This window comes from Arachis ipaensis, chromosome B1, assembly GCF_059453495.1.
Source record: "Arachis ipaensis isolate K30076 ecotype BB chromosome B1, ASM5945349v1, whole genome shotgun sequence".
NCBI classification, from domain to species: Eukaryota; Viridiplantae; Streptophyta; class Magnoliopsida; order Fabales; family Fabaceae; genus Arachis; species Arachis ipaensis.
The window spans coordinates 86,090,244-86,116,365 of record NC_142436.1 but is presented as its reverse complement, the minus strand read 5'-3'; positions in this window follow the sequence as shown (position 1 = coordinate 86,116,365).

The window sequence follows — 26,122 nt, the reverse complement described above, 5'->3', positions numbered from 1 at the left end:
GACAGTTGATTAGCCGTGCAGAGATCGTACCTGGTATTTTTCATCCGAAAGGATCATACAGCTTGCCATTGAAAGAAACCATGCGTGTTTGGAGAAGAAGACAGTAGGAAAGCAGAGATTCAGATGACAGAGCATCTCCAGAACCTCAGCCTGTTTCTCATTACTGAATCACAAGTACTAGTTATTTCATGTTATTTATTTTTCATAAATACAATCACTCTCATCGTTAATCTCCTGATTAAGATTTACAAAATAACCATAGCTTGCTTCAAGCCGACAATCTTCGTGGGATCGACCCTTACTCACGTAAGGTATTACTTGGACGACCCAGTGCACTTGCTGGTTAGTTGTGCGGAGTTGTGAAAAGTGTAATCACGATTTCCCACACCAAGTTTTTGGCGTCATTGCCGGGGATTGTTCGAGTTTGGACAACTAACGGTTTATTTTGTTGCTTAGATTAGGAAAAATTTATCTTTTTTAGTTTAGAGTCACTAAAATTGAGTCTTCTATTATTGTTTTTGGTTAAAATTTTAAGATCCTTATTTTCTTTTTCTAAATTATTTTCGAAAATTTTTAAAACCAATAACCTCATAATTTAGTCTTCTGTTTGAGTTTAGTTTTATATTTTAAGTTTGGTGTCAATTGCATGATTTTATTTTTCTTTCAATTTTTCGAATTATTAGTGTCCAAAGTAGAAAAAATTTTTTAAGTTTAGTGTCCTTTGTGTTTTTATTTTCTTAAAAATTTTCAAAATTTGCTCTTGGTGTTCATCTTGATCTTCAAAGTGTTCTTGGTGTTCATCTTGACATTCAAAGTTTTCTTGTTTGCTTTCTTTGTTTTGATCTAAAAATTCTAAGTTTGGTGTCATTTTATTGTTTTTCTCTTTCCTCATTAAATTTTTTTTTTTTTGGTGACCTTTCCTCATTAAATTTAAAAACTCAATAAAATATATTTTCCTTTATTTGCTCATTATTTTTGAATTCCTTAGGCTGACTTAGTCAAAATTTTTAAAATTTGGTAGTTTCTTATTAGGCAAGTTAAAATTTCAATTTTAAAAATTTATCTTCTTAAATCTTTTTCAAAACAAATTCTTTTTCAAATTTCTTTTATTATTTTTCGAAAATTTTTTATAAAATTTTTCCAAATCTTTTTCTTATTCATAATTTTCGAATTACTTGTGCTATTTTATTATTTTGATTGAAAAATTTTAAGTTTGGTGTTTTCTTGTTGAGAAAGTTTCAATCTTCAAATTTTAAAATCACACCCTTTTTCAAATCTTTTCTTTTATTTATTTATTTTTACAAGTATCTTTAATTTTAAGACATATCTTTTTCAAAACCCCCTAACCACTTTCTCTCTCTTCACTTTTTTCGAAAATCATATCCAAAATTTTTCAAATCCTTTTGATTAATTAATCATTTTAGTATTCTAATTTTTTATTTTATTTTTTCTTTTAGTTTTCGAAAATTATATTCTATTTTCCAATCAGTTTATTTTATTTTATCTTATTTCCTTTTTAGTTCGGTTTATCCTTAATTAAATAAAATAAAAACAAAAATATATTTTATTTGTAATTCACATCATCTCCCTTTCTCCATCATAGACCTAAGTAGAAATGAACAGTCCAGAAGGACTCTGGGGTCATATGCTAACCCCACTAATGCTTCCTATGGGAGTAGTATCTGTATACCTCCCATCAGAGCTAGCAGTTTTGAGCTAAATCCTCAGCTCATTATCATGGTGCGGCAAAATTGTCAGTATTCCGGTCTTCCATAGGAAGAACCTACTGAGTTTCTGGCACAGTTCTTACAAATTGCTGACACAGTACGTGATAAGGAAGTAGATCAGGATGTCTACAGATTATTACTGTTTCCATTTACTGTAAAAGATCAAGCTAAGAGGTGGTTAAACAACCAACCCACAGCAAGCATAAGAACATTGAAACAGTTATCAGACAAATTCCTAAATCAATATTTCCCTCCAAAAAGGATGACACAGCTAAGGCTGGACATCCAAGGCTTTAAACTAGAGGATAATGAATCCCTTTATAATGCTTGAGAGAGGTACAGAGGGATGCTAAGGAAATGTCCCTCTGAAATATTTTCAGAATGGGTGCAGTTAGACATCTTTTACTATGGGTTTACAGAAAAGGCCCAAATATCTCTAGACCACTCAGCTGGTGGATCTATACATATGAGAAAGACAATTGAAGAGGCTCAAGAGCTCATTGATACAGTTGCTAGAAATCAATATCTGTACTTAAGTAGTGAGTCCTCCATGAAAGAAGAAGTTAAAGCAGTATCTACTGAATTTAGTCCTCAAGAACAAGTTACTGAACTCAATCAGCAATTGCTTACTATAACAAAACAGTTAGCAAAATTTAAAGAGATGCTGTAAGAAATCAAAGATGCTAATGAGAATATGGAAAAACACTTGAATCAGACAAGATAGTAGCTATCTAAACAGATAACAGAAGAATACCAAGTTGTTTAATTAAGGAATGGGAAGACATTGAATGTCTCAATTCAAAGCAGCAGGAAGCCAAGAAAGGAACAACTAACAAAAAATTACTAAGCCACTGCTCAAAATCCCTCTGAGGACAGTAAGAGCCCAGAGAGGAATGATTCTGGCGTTCAAACGCCAGAAAGGGGTGAAGAATTGGCGTTAAACACCCAAAGGATAACCAATTCTGGCGTTCAAACGCCAGAAAAGGGTGGCAACCTGGCGTTAAACGCCCAAAAAGCACCCAATTCTGGCGTTCAAACGCCAACAAGGGATCAGACACCTGCAAGTGCTGATAACAACCCCCTTAAGCAGGCTTCTCCAACCACTTCTGTAGGAAATAAACCTGCAGAAACTAAGGTTGAAGAATACAAAGCCAAGATGCCTTATCCTCAGAAACTCCGCCAAGTGGAATAGGATAAATAATTTGCCCGCTTTGCAGACTATCTCAGGACTCTTGAAATAAAGATTCCGTTTGCAGAGGCACTTGAGCAAATACCCTCTTATGCTAAGTTCATGAAAGAGATCTTAAGTCATAAGAAGGATTGGAGAGAAACTGAAAAAGTTTTTCTCACTGAAGAATGCAGTGCAGTCATTCTAAAAATCTTACCAGAAAAGCTTAAAGATCCTGGAAGCTTTATGATACCATGCACATTAGAGGGTGCTTGTACCAAGACAGCTCTATGTGATCTTGGGGCAAGTATCAACCTAATACCTGCATCCACTATCAAAAAGCTTGGTTTGACTGATGAAGTTAAACCAACCCGGATATACCTTTAACTTGCTGATGGCTCCATTAAGATTCCATCAGGCATAATTGAGGACATGATTGTCAAGGTTGGGCTATTTGCCTTTCCCACTGACTTTGTAGTGCTGGAAATGGAGAAGCACAAGAGTGCAACTCTCATTTTAGGAAGACCATTCCTAGCAACTGGACGAACCCTCATTGAGAGTTGATGAGGATGAGTTCAAATTGAATGCTGTCAAAGCTATGCAGCATCCAGACACTTCAAAAGACTGCATGAGCACTAACATTATTGACCCCCTGGTAGAAGAGGTCAATATGACTGGGAGTCTTGAATCAGAGCTAGAGGACATTTTTAAAGATGTTCAGCCTGATCTGGTGGAACCAGAGAAAACAGAAGAACCTCTGAAAACTCCTCAGGAAGAGGAGAAACCTCCTAAATCCAAGCTCAAACCACTACCACCATCCCTGAAATATGCTTTTCTGGGAGAAGATGACACTTTTTCAATAATCATAAGCTCTACTTTAGAGCCACAGGAAGAGAAAGCACTAATTCATGTGCTAAGGACACACAAGAGCTCTTGGGTGGTCTATAAGTGATCTTAAGGGCATTAGCCCAGCCAGATGCATGCACAAGATCCTATTGGAGGATGATGCCAAGCCAGTAGTTTAACCACAGAGGCGGCTGAATCCAGCCATGAAGGAAGTGGTGCAGAAAGAGGTCACTAAGTTACTAGAGGCTAGAATTATTTATCCTATTTCTGATAGCCCCTAGGTGAGCCCCGTCTAAGTTATCCCCAAGAAGGGAGCCATGACAGTGGTTCATAATGAAAAGAATGAACTGGTTCCTACAAGAACAGTTACAGGGTGGCGTATGTGTATTGACTACAGAAGACTCAATACAGCCACCAGAAAGGATCATTTTCCTTTACCATTCATAGACCAGATGCTAGAGAGACTAGCAGGTCATGAATACTACTGCTTTTTGGATGGCTATTCAGGTTACAACCAAATTGCAGTAGATCCTCAAGACCAAGAGAAAATAGCATTCACATGTTCTTCTGGAGTATTTGCCTACAGAAGGATGTCATTTGGTCTGTGCAATATGATGGCATTTTTGTGGAAAACTGAATTTCCCAAAACACCAAAAACTCACCGGCAAGTGTACCGGGTCGTATCAAGTAGTAAAACTCACTTAGAGTGAGGTCGATCCCACAGGGATTGATGGATCAAGCAACTTTAGTGGGTGATTAGTTTAGTCAAGCTAACATTGAAGTGAAATTGGTTGAAATGTAGCCAACAGAAAGTAAATTGACAAGAATTTAAAGTTGCAGAAAGTAAATGAGCAAAATCTTAAAGTGTAAGAAATGTAAATTGCAGAAACTTAAATGACAAGAGATGTAAATTGCATAAAATGTAAAGGGGATTGGGTGCAAGGAATTTAAATGAAAGCAGTAAATCAGTAACTTAGAACAATTGCAGAAGAATTAACTTGCATGAAAAGTAAAATAGAAGCAGTAATTCAAGCAACTGGAAATCTAAATTGCAGGAAGAATAAAAGGGACTGGGTGCTGGGAGCAATGTAAACAGATAAGCAAAATTGTAGTGAGTTAAAACTTAGAGCAATTGCAGGAAATGTAAATTGGAAGCAATGCAACAGAAAGTAAAAATGCTTGAAAGATTAAAAACAGAAAAGCAATGCTTAATTTGCAGCAATTTGAAAGGGTGTTGAAGATCTCAGGGGTGGAGGAGACTAGAAAACAAGTCTAGATCTCTAATCCTTCCTTGATCCAACAAGAACAATAGCAAAATGAAAATGGAAAAGTAAACTGCAGAAGAAGAACAAGGGAAGTTGCAGATGGAGAATGAAAACAGAATTCCTTCCAATCTCAATCCAAAATTTCAAAACAGAAAAGAAAACTAAGAGAGAAAGCAAAATGAAAACTAAAGAGTGCACAACTCCCTATTGGAGCTAGCCTCCATACAATTCAGCTCCCCTTTTGAAGATGATAGTGATGCCTTTATATAGGCTTTTTACAAAATGAAAATAAAATAAAATTGAAATGAAAAACAAATTAAATGAAAATCCTAATTCTAGCTTGTTCTTGTGCCTTTGAGTGATGATGTGGGCTTTGCTTGCTTTGGATCTGAGGAGAAATGGGTTTGGTTAGCCTTGATTCAATTTGGAGAAGAATTGAATTTAAATGGAATTTTTATTCAATTTTTGGTCCATGGGTGTTGCTCCCAGGGGAAAGCTCAGTTGGAAAACCCAACTTAGCTTTCAAGTTGTGCTTGTCCGTGCCATTTTGTGCGTCCCAGCCCCTTAGTGTGCCAAATTGTTGCGCATCATGCTTGCTCCTTGGTGCCTTTGGGCGTGCCAAAATGTGGGGAAAAGGGGTGCTCAGTTGGAAAAGTTAACTGAGCTTTCCTTTGAGTGCTTTGTGTAGCGCTCCACTTGGTCCCTTGGGTGCTTGGTTCGAACCCTTGTTGAAGCCTTTTCCAAATGTTACACTTTGATTTTCTTTGAGGAGGAGCCCGATAAAGCTAAGTTGGAAAAGTGAACTGAGCACTATTTTGCTCTTGCCTTGCTTTCCTTGTGTCTCCCCCTTCGAGCCTTGGTGAAAGCATTGGCTGATTTTTTTGCTTATTTTTAGCCCTTAAAGATGCCTTTCACTCGTGCCTCAATTTCATGCCAAATATGGACTATGATACATCGTTGGAAAGCTCTGAATGTCAGCTTTCCAACGCAACTGGAAGCACATCAATTGGACGTCTGTAGCTTAAGTTATTGCCCTTTGAAGAAGGCATGGTCATGCTGTAAACGCCCACTTTTAACTTAGCGAAATTTCTTGCCTCCAAACACATTTTTCTTGTACGGCAAAGCTAAGTTCACTTAGTGAACTGAGCTTTGTGTGCTGATTGTTCATGCTTCCTTTATTTGGTCATGGGCCACGCTTTTAAAAGCGTGGCCTAAGGCTCCAAAGTGTGCTCCAACTTCAAAGTGTGCCCCAAAGCTCTTTTTTTCTCCTTTTTAGCTTATTTTGTGCTTCTTTTTCTTCTTATTTCCTACCAAATTTATAAAATTAAAAGATCAAGGAAATACACCATTTAAGCATAAAAGAATGTAATATTTAAGCACTAATTATCAATTTCTTGTATGAAAAAGCATAGAAAAACATGACATGGTGACATGTCATCACAACACCAAACTTAAACCTTGCTTGTCCTCAAGCAAGAAAAGAATCATGCAATAAAGATTGACAATCCAAGGTAAGAAGAATAGCAACTCAATGTTCATGGTTAGCTAGTTTTCTAAGTATGCTACAATCACAAAAGAAATGTAAATGATTGATGCTTCTATCTAGCTCAATTTATGAAATCTTTTCCTTATAATTTTCCCTTGAAACAAGCTTTTGATTTTCTTATTAGCTTCTCCTTTTGGGTGCTTTGCCCCATGAGTTAATAACAAAGCTACGACTCTAAATGCTTTGTTTTCAAGTATTACCACTTGATACATAAGCACCACAAGCATTTAATTAGAGGACTTCATTAAGCTCATTTTTCTTTTTCTTTTCTTGACTCTCTAATCATTGATGCTCAGAACCTTGAGCTTTGAGGGAGTGCTTTTGCACTTGAGCCTAGCCTTGACTTCTAAGTGTTTTGTTTTCAAGCATTTGGCTTGATACATAAACACCACAAGTACTTAACAAATTGTCATTGGTACTCAGAGCCTTCAGCTTTCTCATTCTTTCCCTTTTTCTTTTTTTTTTGCTTTAATTGTATTTGCTTCTTCAAGGTTTTCATGATTTTCAAAAGATTTCACAAATTGTCCTAGATGAAAACTTCAATTAAATAAAATCCAATGCAATTGAGCAACAATTAATCATACTAGCTTTCCAATACTTGTATGCACATGCTAAAATCTTCTTTAATGCCTTGTTTGTTTATGATCATGATACTTTACTGCTTTAAGCTTTACAAAACTCAAGTTGGTAGTCATAATGGCATGGCAACATGTTACAAATCAATATTCAAGCTATGCTTATTCATACCACACATGCATACAGAGAATATAAAGACAATCATGCAAAATACAGTGCTGGAAACAAAGGAGAGGAAAAGGAACTTTACAACCTTGTAGTCCATCTTCTCTATTGTTGTCATTTTCCTCTTATTCTTCCCTTTCCCTTGCCAAAATCAGAATGCTTGCTCATCCTCAAGCAACAATTAGAACAATGGCTATGGGGCTAAGATGGATCATGAATGTCTTATACAATGAAATGTTAGTAACACATGTGTTTTAAGCAAGCAAAATTAAAGATAACAATCAAGGCACAAGAGACAGAGACATTTTGATTGCATAGATAAGAAGGTGTGCACAATACATTGCATAAAAGATAAGTGACACACCAAACTTAGTGTGACACTTTCACTTGGAATCAATGCAAGTATCTAGTAAAGATTGGAAAAAAATTGTGTTGCATAGCAACACCAAACTTAGAATGCAATCATATGTCAATTTTATTTAACTAAAAACTAAGCAAATGAAGCTGTTATTTGTTAAGTACAATCACCAAGCCAAGAATCTGTCATGAATAAAGCTCTCTTGGTAGTGTATTAACAAACACAGTAAATAAAAGAAAGCATTTAAAACAAGGAAATGACTAAAAACAAAGAGAAAACTAAAATTGTCTAACTAAAAGAAAGATAACAGTGCAAAGAACATTATGATTATGCAAACAAGTGGTGTTGCTGAATGATTTGCATAGAAAAATAAGTGGCACACCAAACTTAGAATCTTGGTGTGTCACTTTCATTTTTGATTTGATGCAATCATCCAAAAAGATTGAAAACAATTTTTTGCAAGGCAACACCAAACTTAGAATGTAACCATATGCCAATTTATTGAATTTAAACAAAGCAAAGAAAGAAAGCAAAGCAAGGAAGAGAAACATTACCTACTGTTGGCATGTTGCTCTTCACTTTCTTCCTCTTCTTCCAATTTGTTAAGAGGAATGACCTCAAGGGAGGAGAAGATTCAGCTATTGCCCCCTGTCTTGGTTTCCTCTCAGCAAGCTTTCTTTTGTACATGGCTTGACTGAGCTTACTTGCTAGTGGTTTAGGGGTTGGATTGCTTGTGGTTGACTTCCTCTTGAATGTTGTCCTTGGTATTTTGGTCACAATCCTCTTCTCGGTGCTTTTGTTAATTGCCTTCACATCCTTGAATTCAAGACATGGTTGCTGTGTGATTTTTGGAGTGTTTCCTTCATTAAGGGCCTCTTGAACTGGTGGTTCCATGAGCCCTTCCTTCATGTGATTTTCTGCTTCACTTGAGAATGGACGTCCTTGATTGTCCTCCTCAATTTCTTGCTCCTCCACTTCCTCTTTTACACTCAGCATTTGTTTTAATAGCTCTTTCATAGAGGAGGTTTGTTGATCTTCCCAACATTTTTTCATCTCCTCTTCATATCTTTTAATCTCAGATTCAATTGTTGAGACTTTTTGGTCCAGGTGGGTTTGAGGAGGTTGTGAGTGTTCAGGTTCTTTTGTCACCTCAAGTGTAGTTTCATTTTCAACTATTTCCACCATCTCTTCCTTTTTCACTAAAAATTCACTTGACTCAGTAGCCTCTTCCTCTTGTTTTTCCTTCTTCTTCATTGCACTCACCAGTTGGCTTAATTGCGCTTCCATGTTTTTGAGGGAGTTCTCTTGTTCTTTCTGGTATTTCTCTTTCTCCTCCGCAAGTCTTTTGAGCATGGACTCAAGCTTTGAGAGGCCTTGGTTCATGGAAATTTGTGTGGGTGGTGAGTTTTGGCAAGGATTTTGTGTGGAGACAAAGTCCAGTGATGAAGAATTTTCAAATGAAGAACTAGAAGGTGAGGTTGGAAAATTTTGTATAAGTGAATTGATAGTACGTTCGAGTGAAGATGGCTCTTGATAAGTGGAATATGGGCTCTCAACTGTTTTCTGGTTTTGCTTCCCCCAGCCATCATTAGAATAGCAACTTGCATCATTTTGTGGTGGAGGAAGATATCCCATGTGATTTTCTTGCTCATCTTGTGTCTCTGAAGCAAATCTCCATGAATTGGAGTGCTCAGAATGTGTATTCTCTTGGTGATATTCCCAGCCACCATTAGAGATTGGTGATGGTGGGTAATATCCCATAAAATTTGTTTGATCATAAGATGAGTTGAACTCCATTTGAATTTTGTAAAACACAACGCCAAATAAAATTGAAATTCATGTTTCAGATGATATTTGCTTAGTGAGGCAAAAACACAAACACCTTGGTTTCAAGAACAAAAAACAAAGAAAATGCTTAATCTAGACTTCTCACCCACTTAATCATTGTTGATCTAAATCAATCCCCGGCAACGGCGCCAAAAACTTGATGGCATTTTTGTGGAAAACTGAATTTCCCAAAACACCAAAAACTCACCGGCAAGTGTACCGGGTCGTATCAAGTAGTAAAACTCACTTAGAGTGAGGTCGATCCCACAGGGATTGATGGATCAAGCAACTTTAGTGGGTGATTAGTTTAGTCAAGCTAACATTGAAGTGAAATTGGTTGAAATGTAGCCAACAGAAAGTAAATTGACAAGAATTTAAAGTTGCAGAAAGTAAATGAGCAAAATCTTAAAGTGTAAGAAATGTAAATTGCAGAAACTTAAATGACAAGAGATGTAAATTGCATAAAATGTAAAGGGGATTGGGTGCAAGGAATTTAAATGAAAGCAGTAAATCAGTAACTTAGAACAATTGCAGAAGAATTAACTTGCATGAAAAGTAAAATAGAAGCAGTAATTCAAGCAACTGGAAATCTAAATTGCAGGAAGAATAAAAGGGACTGGGTGCTGGGAGCAATGTAAACAGATAAGCAAAATTGTAGTGAGTTAAAACTTAGAGCAATTGCAGGAAATGTAAATTGGAAGCAATGCAACAGAAAGTAAAAATGCTTGAAAGATTAAAAACAGAAAAGCAATGCTTAATTTGCAGCAATTTGAAAGGGTGTTGAAGATCTCAGGGGTGGAGGAGACTAGAAAACAAGTCTAGATCTCTAATCCTTCCTTGATCCAACAAGAACAATAGCAAAATGAAAATGGAAAAGTAAACTGCAGAAGAAGAACAAGGGAAGTTGCAGATGGAGAATGAAAACAGAATTCCTTCCAATCTCAATCCAAAATTTCAAAACAGAAAAGAAAACTAAGAGAGAAAGCAAAATGAAAACTAAAGAGTGCACAACTCCCTATTGGAGCTAGCCTCCATACAATTCAGCTCCCCTTTTGAAGATGATAGTGATGCCTTTATATAGGCTTTTTACAAAATGAAAATAAAATAAAATTGAAATGAAAAACAAATTAAATGAAAATCCTAATTCTAGCTTGTTCTTGTGCCTTTGAGTGATGATGTGGGCTTTGCTTGCTTTGGATCTGAGGAGAAATGGGTTTGGTTGGCCTTGATTCAATTTGGAGAAGAATTGAATTTAAATGGAATTTTTATTCAATTTTTGGTCCATGGGTGTTGCTCCCAGGGGAAAGCTCAGTTGGAAAACCCAACTTAGCTTTCAAGTTGTGCTTGTCCGTGCCATTTTGTGCGTCCCAGCCCCTTAGTGTGCCAAATTGTTGCGCATCATGCTTGCTCCTTGGTGCCTTTGGGCGTGCCAAAATGTGGGGAAAAGGGGTGCTCAGTTGGAAAAGTTAACTGAGCTTTCCTTTGAGTGCTTTGTGTAGCGCTCCACTTGGTCCCTTGGGTGCTTGGTTCGAACCCTTGTTGAAGCCTTTTCCAAATGTTACACTTTGATTTTCTTTGAGGAGGAGCCCGATAAAGCTAAGTTGGAAAAGTGAACTGAGCACTATTTTGCTCTTGCCTTGCTTTCCTTGTGTCTCCCCCTTCGAGCCTTGGTGAAAGCATTGGCTGATTTTTTTGCTTATTTTTAGCCCTTAAAGATGCCTTTCACTCGTGCCTCAATTTCATGCCAAATATGGACTATGATACATCGTTGGAAAGCTCTGAATGTCAGCTTTCCAACGCAACTGGAAGCACATCAATTGGACGTCTGTAGCTTAAGTTATTGCCCTTTGAAGGAGGCATGGTCATGCTGTAAACGCCCACTTTTAACTTAGCGAAATTTCTTGCCTCCAAACACATTTTTCTTGTACGGCAAAGCTAAGTTCACTTAGTGAACTGAGCTTTGTGTGCTGATTGTTCATGCTTCCTTTATTTGGTCATGGGCCACGCTTTTAAAAGCGTGGCCTAAGACTCCAAAGTGTGCTCCAACTTCAAAGTGTGCCCCAAAGCTCTTTTTTTCTCCTTTTTAGCTTATTTTGTGCTTCTTTTTCTTCTTATTTCCTACCAAATTTATAAAATTAAAAGATCAAGGAAATACACCATTTAAGCATAAAAGAATGTAATATTTAAGCACTAATTATCAATTTCTTGTATGAAAAAGCATAGAAAAACATGACATGGTGACATGTCATCACAATACACCTGCAACCTTTCAGAGGTGCATGCTCTCCATCTTCTCTGATATGGTAGAGAAATGTCTGGAAGTCTTCATGGATGACTTCTCAGTATTTGGAAACTCATTCAGCTCCTGTCTTGACCATCTAGCACTTGTTCTGAAAAGGTGCCAAGAGACTAACCTGGTTTTAAACTGGAAAAAATGTCACTTTATGGTGACTGAAGGAATTGTCCTTGGGCACAAAATTTCAAATAAGGGAATAGAGGTGGATCAAGCTAAGGTAGAGGTAATTGAAAAATTACCACCATCTACCAATGTTAAGGCAATCAGAAGCTTTCTGGGGCATGCAGGATTCTATAGGAGGTTTATAAAGGATTTCTCAAAAATTGCAAAATCTCTGAGCAATCTGCTAGCTGCTGACACGCCATTTATCTTTGACACAGAGTGTCTGCAGGCGTTTGAGACTCTGAAAGCTAAGCTGGTCACAGCACCAGTCATTTCTGCACCAGACTGGACATTACCATTTGAACTAATGTGTGATGCCAGTGACCATGCCATTGGTGCAGTATTGGGACAGAGGCATAACAAGCTTCTGCATGTCATTTATTATGCTAGTCGTGTTTTAAATAACGTGCAGAAGAATTACACAACCACAGAAAATGAGTTACTTGCAGTGGTTTATGCCATTGACAAGTTCAGATCTTATTTAGTGGGATCAAAAGTGATTGTGTACACTGACCATGCGGCTCTAAAATATCTCTTCACAAAGCAGGATTCAAAACCCAGACTCATCATATGGGTGTTGCTTCTGTAAGAGTTTGATATAGAAATAAGACGCAGGAAAGGAACAGAGAACCAGGTAGTAGATCACCTGTCCCAGATAGAACCAGTAGCAGGGGCGTCCCTCCCTCCTACTGAGATCTCTAAAACCTTTTCAAATGAGCAACTCTTTACCATTCAGGAATTACCATGGTTTGCAGACACTGCAAACTATAAAGCTGTGAGATTCATACCCAAAGAGTACAGTAAGCAACAAAAAAATTGATTTCTGATGCAAAGTACTACTTGTGGGATGAACCATATCTCTTTAAGAGGTGTGCAGACGGAGTAATCCGCAGATGTGTGCCTAGAGAAGAAGCACAGAATATCCTATGGCATTGCCATAGATCACAATATGGAGGACACTTTAGAGGTGAGCGAACAGCCACAAAGGTTCTCCAATGTGGTTTCTAATGGCCTACTCTCTATAGAGACTCACGAGAGTTTGTACGTAACTGTGACAATTGCCAGAGAGCTGGTAATTTGTCTCAAGGTTATACCATGCCTCAGCAAGGGATCCTAGAGATTGAGCTATTTGATGTATGGGGTATTGACTTCATGGGACCTTTCCCACCATCATATTCAAACACTTATATTCTGGTGGTAGTAGACTATGTATCTAAATGGGTAGAGGTAATTACAACACCCACTAATGATACTAAGACAGTAATGAAGTTCCTCCAGAAGCATATCTTCAGCAGGTTCGGTTTCTCTAGCTGATCAGTGATGGAGGAACTCATTTCTGCAATAAATAGCTTGACTCTGCTCTGGTCAGATATGGAATTAACCATAAAGTGGCAACTCCATATCATCCACAGACAAATGGGCTGGATGAAGTCTCAAATAGAGAACTAAAACAAATCCTGGAACAGACTGAAAGTACCCGTAGAAGGGATTGGGCAAGAAGTCTGGATGATGCTCTGTGGGCATACAGAACCGCATTCAAGACTCCTATAGGGACCTCTCCATACCAGCTTGTGTATGGAAAAGCCTATCATCTGCCAGTGGAACTGGAACACAAGGCCTACTGGGTAACCAGGTTCCTATACCTTGATTCTAAGGTAGCTGGAGAAAAAAGATTACTCCAGTTGAATGAGCTGGAGGAGTTCAGACTCAATGATTTCGAAAATGCTAAAATTTACAAGGAGAAAGTAAAAAGGTGGCATGACAAAAGGCTGTCATCTAGAGTCTTTAAGAAAGGACAGAAGGACCTGCTGTTTAACTCTAGGCTCAGATTGTTCCCTGGGAAATTGAAATCCTAGTGGAGAGGACCATATGTGATTACAAGTGTGTCACCATATGGTTATGTAGAGCTTCAAGATATTGATTCTGACAAAAAGTTTATTGTTAATGGACAGAGAATCAAACATTATCTTGAAGGTGATGTTGAGCAAGAATGCTCAAAACTGAGACTAAATTAAAAAGCTCAGTAAAGTCCAGCTAAAGACAGTAAAGAAGCGCTTGCTGGGAGGCAACCCAGCCATTATCAAAGAATTAGATGTTTATAACAATTATATAAGTCCATTTAATTTTGTTGTTCGTGTTTATTAATGCTTTTTCAGTGAACAAGTCAAGGATATGAAGGTTCAGAACATAAAGCAGAAGAATCACAGAGAAAAAGAGCTCACTGGCATCAAAACGCCAGTAAAGAGGCAATTTGGGCGTTAAATTCTAGAATGGCTACCATTCTGGGCGTTTAACGCCAGAATTGGCAGCATCCTGGGCGTTCAAAAAAATGCCCAGTAAGGAAGGATTTCTGGCGTTTAACGCCAGCCAGGGTATCTGGCTATGCGTTAAACGCCCAAAATGGCCACCAGATGGGCGTTAAACGCAAGAATGACTATCATTCTGGGCGTTTAATGCCAGCACAGCTAGGGGAGAGGTAATTTCGTTCCCAATTCAATTTTTTTCGAATTTTCATGTTTTAAATCAAAATTTTCTGCATCCAAACATTACAAACATTCATTTTTTTAATTTCCATTCACAAAAATTTATAATCTTATAAATTCTTTTTAATTCTTTTTCAATTCTTTTCAATTCCTTTTCAAAACCTCACTCATATTTCCAATTTCTTTTCAAATCTTTTTAACTCATTCATATTATCTTTTATTTCATAGATGGATAAACAAAAATTCAGATCTAACTTCCTCAAATCTTTTTCATATCTCTTAATTTTGAAAACAATCTTCTCTTTTGCATATCATGTTTATCTTTTATCAATCATATCTTTCAAAGCATATCTTTTTCTAAAATTTCGAACCCATTCCCTCCCTCCCCTTTATTTATACATTCGGCCATCACCTCTCCTCCCTCATTCGAATCCTTCTCTCCATTTATTCATCTTCTTTCTTTTTATTTTGCTTGAGGACAAGCAAATCGCTAAGTTTGGTGTGCTTTTCGTGATCCCTGAGTTAAAACAAACCAATCTCATGGCACCCAAAGGAAGACAAAATGTTTCAAGAGAGAAGAAAGAAAGCAATCCAAAACCACGTTGAATGCATGAAAACTTCTGCACCAAAGAACATGCAGACCATTACTTCAAAATTGTGTGTAGAAGATCAGTGATCCCGGAAGTTAGGTTCAATCTGAAAGAAGATGAATACCCGGAGATCCAAGAGCAGATTCAAAATAGGGGCTGGGAAGTCCTAGCTAATCCTGAGATACATGTTGGAAGAAACATGGTCCAGGAATTCTATGCAAATCTATGGATGACAGAGAAGTAAAGATTACATGGAACTGCTTTCTACACCTTTCGGACTATGGTCAGAGGGAAGGTAATTTACTTCCATTTTGACAAAGTGAGAGAGGTTCTTAAACTTCCTCAACTACAAGATGATCCAGAGTCCTTTAACAGGAGAATGGCCAAGGATAAAAGGCTAGATCAAGTTCTAGAGGACATATGCAACCCTGGAACCAAGTGGATTACCAATTCAAAAGGTGTCCCAAACCAGTTAAATAGAGGAGATCTCAAACCAGTTGCTAGAGGGTGGCTGGATTTCATAGGGCATTCTATACTCCCAACCAGCAATCGATCTGAAGTCACTGTCAAGAGAGCAGTGATGATCCACTGTATTATGCTGGGGAAGGAGGTAGAGATTCATCAGCTGATCCCTGTTGAAATGTACATGTTTGCAAACAAGGAATCCACTGAGGCCAAATTGGCCTACCCAAGCTTGATTAGTCTGTTATGCAAAGATGCTGGGGTACAAATGGGTGTAGATAAATACATCACAGTTGAACGTCCAATCACCAAAAAAGTGATGGATGGACCTCAAATTCAAGATAACCTCATCAAGAGGGGGGCGCATGAGATCTTTCTAGAAATTCCTCAATTCGACTATTGGGCCCGCTTAGAAGCATCTGTCACCAAGCTATAGGAAGTTGTGAATCAACTCAAAGAAGAGCAGCAGAATCAAAATAGCATGCTCTGTAAAATGCTCATAAAACAAGAGAAACAAAGGTGTGAGATACAGGAGCTAAAGCGTCAGAAGCTATCCCTTGAAGAGTTGGACGTCCAACAGATTGAAGGAGCACCTACCCCTCAAAATCAAGGTTGTTAAGTCCTAACTCTGTGATAACTTTTATTATTAGAAACCTATTTTAAGAGTTTCATAAGCATTAATACTAGAGTCATTTATTTTTGTGTCTTTAATTTCCTTTCTTTTATTATTATTTGTCTGTTTTTAAGTTTATTTTATGTCTTATTTTTATTACATGATCAATAAAGTTTAGAGTTTATGTCTTGAAGCTATGAATGATTCCATGAATCCCTCACCTTTCTTAAATGAATAATATTTTTATTTGCAAAAGAACAAGAAGTACATGGGTTTCAAAATTTATCTTGAAATTAGTTTAATTATTTTGATGTGGTGGCAATAATTTTTGTTTTCTGAATGAATGCTTGAACAGTGCATATTTTTTATTTTGTTGTTTATGAATGTTAAAATTATTGGCTCTTGAAAGAATAATGAAAAAGGAGAAATGTTATTGATAATCTGAAAAATCATAAAATTGATTCTTGAAGCAAGAAAAAGCAGTGAAAAGCTTGCAAAAAAAAAGGGGGGAGAAAAGAAAAAAAAGTGGCGAACAAAAAAAAGAGAAAAAGAAAGAAAAAGAAAAAGCAAGCAGTAAAAGCCAATAACCCTTTAAACCAAAAGGTAAGGGTAAAAAAAAAGGGATTCAAGGCTTTGAGCATTAATGGATAGGAGGGCCTAAAGGAATAAAATCATGGCCTAAGCGGCTAAACCAAGCTGTCCCTAACCATGTGCTTGTGGCGTGAAGGTGTCAAGTGAAAAGCTTGAGGCTGTGGTGCACAAAATCACAATCACACTTTTGTAATTCCGCACAACTAACCAGCAAGTGCACTGGGTCATCCAAGTAATACCTTACGTGAGTAAGGGTCAATCCTACGGAGATTGTCGGCTTGAAGCAAGCTATGGTTATTTGTAACTCTTAGTCAGGATATCAATAATAATTCTCAGTTTTAATTGGAATGAGTAAAAGAGCATGGATTAAATAATACTTGTTATGCAGTATGGAGAACAGGTTGAGGTTTTGGAGATCCTCTATCTTCTGAAGCTCTGCTTTCCTACTGTCTTCTTCTTCACGCACGCAAGGCTCCTTCTATGGTAAGTTGTATGTTGGTGGATCACCGTTGTCAATGGCTACCATCCGTCCTCTCAGTGAAAATAGTCCAACTACGGATTTCGTAGGGCTAATCATCTGTCGGTTCTCACTAGTGATGGAATAAGATCCATTGATCCTTTTGCACACTATCACTGCGCCCAACATTTGTGAGTTTGAAGCTCGTCACAGTCATCCCTTCCCGGATCCTACTCGGAATATCACAGACAAGGTTTAGACTTTCCGGATCTCAAGAATGCTACCAATTGATTCTAGCTTTTACCACGAAGACTCTGATCTCACAGATTTGAATGCTCTGTTGTCAGGAGAGGCAATCAAACTAGTGAACCAGACACCAAAGAGATATACACTCAATCTAAGGTAGAATGGAAGTGGTTGTTAGGCACACGTTCATAGGTTGAGAATGGTGATGAGTGTCACGGATCATCACATTCATCATGTTAAAGTGCGAGTGGATATCTTAGAATAGAAACAAGCGTGATTGAATGAAAAACAGTAGTAATTGCATTAATCCATCAAGACACAGTAGAGCTCCTCACCCCCCCCCCAACCATGGGGTTTAGAGACTCATTCCGTAGAAAATACAAGTTCTGATGTAAAATGTCATGAGGTACAAAATGAATCTCTAAAAGTGATTTTTATAATGAACCAGTGACCTAGGTTTACAGAAAATGAGTAAGCTAAGATAGATAGTGCAGAAATCCACTTCCGGGGCCCACTTGGTGTGTGTTTGGACTGAGCACTAAAGCTTCCACGTGCATAGGCTATTTCTGGTGTTGAACTCAAGCTTTTGTGCCAGTTTGGGCGTTTAACTCCAACTTTTATGCCAGTTATGGCGTTTAATGCCAGAAAAGGGTAAAGAGCTGGTGTTTAAATGCCAGTTTGCGCTACCAAATCTCGGGCCAAGTATGAACTATTATATATTGCTGGAAAGCGCAGGATGTCTAATTTCCAACGCAATTAAGAGCGTGTCAGTTGGACTTCTATAGCTCCAAAAAATCCATTTCGAGTGCAGGGAGGTCAGAATCCAACAGCATCTGCAGTCCTTTCTCAGCCTCTGGATCAGATTTTTGCTCAGATCCCTCAATTTCAACCAGAAAATACCTGAAATTACAGAAAAATACACAAACTCATAGTAAAGTCCAGAAATGTGATTTTTGAATAAAAACTAATAAAAATATAATAAAAAGCACTTAAAACATACTAAAAACTATATAAAAACACTACCAAAAAGGGTATAAATTATCCGCTCATCACAACACCAAACTTAAATTGTTGCTTGTCCCCAAGCAACTAAAAACAAAATAGAATAAAAAGAAGAGAATATACAATGAATTCTAAACTTATCAATGAACTCAGTTCCAATTAGATGAGCGGGACTTATAGCCTTTTTGCTTCTGAACAGTTTTAGCATCTCACTTTATCCTTTGAAGTTCAGAATGATTGGCTTCCATAGGAACTTAGAATTCAGATACTGTTATTGATTCTCCCATTTCAGTATGTTGATTCTTGAACACAGCTACTTTATGAGTCTTGGCCGTGACCCTAAGCATTTTGTTTTCCAGTATTACCACCGAATACATAAATGCCACAGACACATAACTGGGTGAACCTTTTCAGATTGTGACTCAGCTTTGCTAGAGTCCCTAGTTAGAGGTGTCCAGAGCTCTTAAGCAAACTCTTTTTGCTTTGGACCACGACTTTAACCGCTCAGTCTCAAGTTTTTCACTTGACACCTTCACGCCACAAGCACATGGTTAGGGACAGCTTGGTTTAGCCGCTTAGGCCAGGATTTTACTCATGTGAGCCCTCCTATCCATTAATGCTCAAAGTCTTGGATCCTTTTTACCCTTGCCTTTTGGTGTAAAGGGCTATTGACTTTTTCTGCTTGCTTTTCTCTTTCTCTTCTCTCTTTTTTTTTTCACTGCTTTTTCTTGCTTCAAGAATCAATTTTATGATTTTTCAGATTATCAATAACATTTCTCCTTTTTCATTATTCTTTCAAGAGCCAACAATTTTTTAATATTAATAAACAACAAATTCAAAAATATGCACTGTTCAAGCATTCATTCAGAAAACAAAAGGTATTGTCACCACATCAAAATAATTAAACTATTTTCAGGATATAATTCGAAATCATGTACTTCTTGTTCTTTTGTAATTAAGACCATTTTTTTATTTAAGAAAGGTGAAGGATTCATAGGACATTCATAACTTTAAGGCGTAGTCTCTAAATTTTATTAATCATGAAATAAAAATAAGACTTAAAATAAACATAAGAGCAGACCAATAATAATAGAAGACAGAAAATTAAAAACATAAAAATAAATGACTCTTAAAATGGATCTCTAATAATAAAGGTTATCACAGAGTTAGGACACCTTGATTTTGAGAAGTGGGTGCTTCTTCAATCTGTGGAGTGTCTGGTCCCTCAAGGGAGAGCTTCTGGCGCTTCAGCTCCTGTAGCTCACGCCCTTGCTTCTCCTGTTCCTTAAGCAGCTTGCAGAGCATGCTATTTTGATTCTGCTGTTCTTTCTTAAGTTGATCCATAACTTCTTGCAGCTTGGTGACAGATGCTTCTAGGCGGGTCTAGTAGTCAATTTGAGGGATTTCTGGGAGGGACTCCTGCGCCCTCCTTTTGATGGAGTTATCTTGCACTTGTTGTCCTTCCATTGACTTCTTGGTGATTGGGTGCTCAACTGGGATGAACTTATCTACTCCCATCTTTACCCCAGCATCTTTACATAGCAGAGAGATTAAGCTTGGGTAAGCCAATTTGGCTTCAGTGGAGTTCTCAGAACGGTTGCTAGTAGGCAGTATAGAGTGCCCAATGAAGTCCAGTCAGCCCCTAGCGACTGGTTTGAGATCTCCTTTCTTGAGTTGGTTTAGGACACCTTTTGAGTTGGTTATCCACTTGGCTCCAGGGAGGCATATATCCTCTAGAACTTGGTCCAACTGTTTATCTATTCTCACCATTCTCCAATTAAAAGATTCTGGATCATCTTGCAGTTGAGGCAGCTTGAAGACCTCTCTTACTTTGTCAAGGTGGAAGTAAATAATCCTTCCTCTGACCATGGTTCGAAAGATATGGAAGGCAGTTCCAGTCATTCTCTGCTTATCTGTCAGCCACAGATTTGAGTAAAATTCCTAAACCATGTTTCTTCCAACCTTTATCTCAGGATTGGCTAGGATTTCCCAACCTCTGTTTCGAATCTATTCTTGGATCTCCGGATATTCGTCTTCTTTCAGATCAAACTTAACTTCCGGGATCACTGACCTCAAACCCATTATTTTGTGATAATGGTCTGCATGTTCTTTGGTTAAGAACCTATCTTGATTCCAAAGTGGTTTTGGATTGTTCTCTTTCTTGCCTCTTAGAGTGGTTTCTTTTCCTTTAGGGGCCATGATCTTTGTGAGGTTTTGCTCAGGGATCATAAAAAGCACACCAAACTTAGAGGTTTGCTTGTCCTCAAGCAAAAGAAAGGAAGGGAGAAGAATAGAGGGGAGACAAATTCGAATGGTGGAGGTATGGGGATGGCCAAACGTGTATTTAAAAGTGGAGGGGTGGAGTTTCAAAAATTTTAAAAAAGATATGATAGAAAGATATGATTGGTAAAAAATGAATCATGATATGAAAAAGATGAGATTTTAAAATTTAAAAGATATGAAAAAGATATAAAGAAGTTAATTCTGAAAAATTGTTGATGCATCTAAGAATTAAAAGAAGATATGATGAGTTGGAAAAGATTTGGAAAGGAATTGAAAAGATAAATGAGTTTTTGAACAAGATTTGGAAAGGATTTGAAAGAAATTTGAAAAGGAATTTAGAAGATTAAATTTTTGAAAATTGAGTGTAAGTGATGAAAATTTGTAACATGTTTATCTAGAAAATTATGAATTAAAACATGAAAGTTTGAAAAAATTTGAAGTGGAAACAAAATCTCCTCCCCCTGCCTTTTCTGGCGTTAAATGCCCAGAATGGTATCCATTCTGGCATTTAATGCCCATATGTTGGCCATTGTGGGCGTTTAACGCCCAGCCAGGTACCATGGCTGGCGTTAAACGCCAGAAATCTTTTATCACTGGCCGTTTTTCTAAACGCCCAGGATGCTGCAACTCTGGCATTAAACACCCAGAATGGTGCCCATTCTGGCGTTTAACGCCCAAGAAGGTACCTTTACTGTCGTTAAACGCCCAGAATGGTACCCATTCTGGCGTTTAACGCCCAAAATACCCCTAACTGGCATTTTCGTGCCAGTGAGCTCCTTTTCTCTGCTTTAGGCTCTGAATCCTTCTGTAACTCTATGAACTCCTGCAATTGATAATTAACCTTGAAGATAATTTATATCAAACTCCTATAATTATTATTTAAATAACAAATAAACATTGCTAATGGCTGGGTTGCCTCCAGCAAGCGCTTCTTTATTGTCTTTAGCTGGACTTTACTGAGCTTTAATCTAGTCTCAGTTTTGAGCATTCTTGCTCAACATTGCTTTCAAGATAATGCTTGACTCTCTGTCCATTAACAATAAACTTTTTATCAGAGTCAATATCCTGAAGCTCTACATATCCATATGGTGACACACTTGTAATTACATATGGTCCCCTCCACCAGAATTTTAATTTCCCAGGGAATAATCTGAGCCTAGAGTTAAAGACTCTGGATGACAGTTTCTTATCATGCCACCTTTTTGCTTTCTCCTTGTAAATTTTTACATTTTCGAAAGCATTGAGTCTGAATTCCTCTAGCTCATTCAACCGGAGCAATCTTCTCTCTCCAGCTAACTTGGCATCAAGATTTAGGAATCTGGTTGCCCAGTAGGCCTTGTGTTCCAGTTCCACTGGTAGGTGACAGGCTTTTCCATACACAAGCTGGTACGGAGAGGTCCCTATAGGAGTTTTGAATGCAGTTCTGTATGCCCATAGAGCATCATCCAGACTCCTTGCCCAATCCTTTCTACGGGTACTTACAGTCCGTTCCAGGATTCGTTTTAGTTCTCTATTTGAGACTTCAGCATGCTCATTTGTCTGTGGATAATATGGAGTTTCCACTTTGTGGTTAATTCCATATCAGATCAAAGCAGAGTCAAGCTGTTTATTGCAGAAATGAGTCCCTCCATCACTGATTAGTATTCTAGGGACACCAAATCTATTGAAGATATGCTTCTAGAGGAACTTCAGCACTGTCTTAGTATCATTAGTGGGTGTGGCAATTGCGTCTACCCATTTAGATACATAGTCTACTGCCACCAGAATGTAAGTGTTTGAGTATGATGGTGGGAAAGGCCCCATGAAGTCAACACCCCATACATCAAACAACTCGATCTCTAAGATCCCTTGCTGAGGCATGGAGTAACCATGAGGCAGATTACCAGCTCTCTGGCAACTGTCACAGTTATGTACAAACTCTCAGGAGTCTCTATAGAGGGTAGGCCAGTAGAAGCCACATTGGAGAACTTTTGTGGCTGTTCACTCACCTCCGAAATGTCCTCCATATTGTGATCCATGGCAATGCCATAGGATCCTCTGTGCCTCCTCTCTAGGCACGCATCTGCGGATCATTCCGTCTGTTCTATATTTTACCACATTACTAGCCTTAAGCGAAAAAATAATTAAATATCCCAATTGAATCTTTGGTTAGCTTAAGATAGAAATTGTGTGTTAATTAAGTATGGGAGAATTGTGGGAACAAGGGTTAATAAGGGAATGTGTCATGATAAAATAATGGAAATTTGGGTACCTACTCATGTGAAACTGTAAAAATTTTTAAAAATCCATGTGCATTGATAAGCTATGTTTATTTTCATGTTAAAAAAAATTTCAAAAATATTCAATAAATAAATAAATAAGGGGACAAAATTACCCCAATTCCAAGTTAAGCTAAGTTCAAAGATCAATGCATATGTGATAAAAATTAAAAGAAAGTTGATGCATGAGTATGTAATGCAAAAGTAAAAAAATTTTTGGGTAGCTAGGCATGATTCTAGAGTTATATAGAGTGTATGTATGTTAGGTGAAAGCTTAGGTTAATTAAAGATTCAATTTATAGCTCACTTAGCCATATATATATATATATATATATATATATATATATATATATATATATATATATATATATATATATATATATATATATACCTTTACCCTTACCTTAGTCCCATTACAACCTTGAAAAGACCTCATGATGTTTGCATTGGTACATTAAATATTGTTGATTGGTTAGGTGAAGAACAAAATTTAGAAAGCATGATTAGAGAAGAGTAGAGTGATTACCCTATACACTTGAGAGACATCAGTGAGGGTTCAGTGCTTAATTCTATGTTCCCTACTTTCATGAGCTGTCTTCTTATAATGTTACCTGTTTTTACTCTATAAATTGAGTTAGTGAAAATTAAATTTATGTTTGTCTTGAAGAGCTTATTTATTTTAACCAAGTAGACAAGAATCATATAGTTGCATTCATATATATAGGTTGCATTGCATTTCATGAGTTTCGCATTTCCCTACTCATTTATTTTATCTCCTTCAACTAAGCATGAGGACATGCTAATGTTTAAGTGTAGGGAGGTGATAAACCATTATTTTATGATTTATATTGTATTTAATTGAGTGGTTTTATCAAGTCTTTACCCACTTATTCATATGATTAGCATGTATTTACAATTCCTTTCCAAAATTGTTCCATGGTTGAAAACTTGCTTCCTAGAGACCTTTTAATTATGTATTTTAATTCTCCTTTATACCATTCGATGCCGTGATCTGTGCGCTAAGTGTTTCAGGCTTCATAGGGCAGGAATGGCTTAGAGAATGAGAAGGAAGCTTGCAAAAATGGAAGGAACACAAGAAACCAAGGAGATGACCAGCGAACAATGACGCGAGCACGCGAAAAGAAGAAATCGCAGCGACGCGAACGCGTGCCTGACGCAAACGCATGGATTGAAGGCTGCACGAATGACGCGAACACGTGGACGATGCGAACGCTTGACAAGGAAAATCGTTGAGCGACGCGAACGTGTGGACGACGCGTACACGTGACCTACGTGATCTGCAAAAATAACAAAATACGTTGGGGGCGATTTTGGGCCGCGTTTTAACCTAATTTTCGGCCCAGAAACACAGAATAAAGCGAGGGAACATGCAGAGACTCAACACGCATCCACACACATTCAGATTCATCACATTAAGATTACTTTAGTTTTAGATCTGAATCTAGATTAGTGTTACATTGATTGTTTATGCTTTTGCTTTGGATTGTGGATGTTGAAGAGCCATTACCTCCGTGAAGATACTACTTTAGTTTGTTTCCTTATTCTTTACTCTTTTCAGTTGATTATTGACTCTATTCAAATAAGTATGTTACATTTTGAGTTTATTAATATATAGAGTTATTTTTATTTTTAATTAATTTTAATTCTCTATTTAATTTTATTTAATTATGTCTTCTTATATTTTTATGATTATTAATTTCATGTCAATGGAGTAGAACCTCTACTTGACATGGGGGTTGATTAAGAGGAGACACTTGAGTTGGAATGCTCAAGTGCCTAGTTAAATTGGACGTTGTTAGCTAATTCTGTATCTGCTAACGCTGGACCTTCCCAAGGGAGAGGACTAGGATTTACAGGTAAGAGTTAGCTCAATCACTATACTTTCCTTTATTCAGTAAAGGTTAACCAAGTGAGAACAATAACCTCTTTACACTACACTTGAGAAGATTTCAATAAGGATAGGACTTCCACTTAATTATTCCCCCAGTCAAGGCCTTTTATTTAGAATATCAATAATTATTCTTAGTTTATCTTTATTGCTTTAATTCACAATTATTTTAATTACTCATTATCAAAACTCAAGCTTTCTAGAAATTTTCTGATTAATAAATTAGCACTCTTTCCTGCAATTCGTTGGGATACGACCTGGGACTCATACTCCCAGTATTTTTATTTCTAAAATTTGTGACAACCCTTTTTAAATTGGTGAGGCGGATCTTAGCTGGTTAAGAGCTATATGTGCAACGCTATTCTCTTATTTGAAATCTCTTAATTAGTTAACTTCTGCCACGCACCAATTTTTGGCGCCGTTGCCGAGGAGTTACAATAGTGTGCTAGATTATTAACTAGTGTACATATTTTATTTTTATTTGCATATTTTACTTTTATTTTGTTACCATGAGCTATATGTTTTTCTCATTGAATAACGCGTTCATTGCCTAATTCGAGCTTAGCCACTTTTGATCCTGAAATTGAAAGAACTCTTTCACGTATTAGGCGAGCTCGACGTCGGTTAGCCTCTGAGGGTGGTGAAGTGATTATTATCGATTCACCAGTCTCATCTGAGGGCAAATCTGAACCGCCATCTGAGAGCGAGACTAGCTCATTTACTACTGATTCAGTTAATTCACGTGCAGGTAACATGGCAGCACCTAGGAGGATTACTCTCCAGGAAGCAGGAGCCCCAGACTTCACACTGCAACCGTATCAAGTGCATCACCCAACTTTAGCTGCAGATTTTGAACTAAAGACTGCACTAATCAACTTGATGCCCAAGTTTCATGGCTTACCTGCTCAAGAGCCTATCAAGCACCTTCGGAATTTCCAGACAGTCTATTCTACTGTTAGGCGTCATGGTGCAGATGAAACTTCTATTCTGTTAACTGCCTTCCCGTTTTCTCTTGAGGGAAAGGCAAGGGAATGGTACTACACTCAACCGGAAGCGACTGTTACTAACTGGGATACGCTTAGAAGAGAATTTTTGGAAAAATACTTTCCAGCTGAAGTTACTGATAGATTGAGGAAAGAGATTTCAATGATTGTTCAAGGCGAATCCGAGACTCTCTACGAATATTGGGAGCGCTTCAACAATCTCCTGGACGCATGTCCCCATCACATGATTGATAGACTAGTATTGATCAGCTACTTCACTTAAGGCATGAATCCCCAGGATAAGACTAC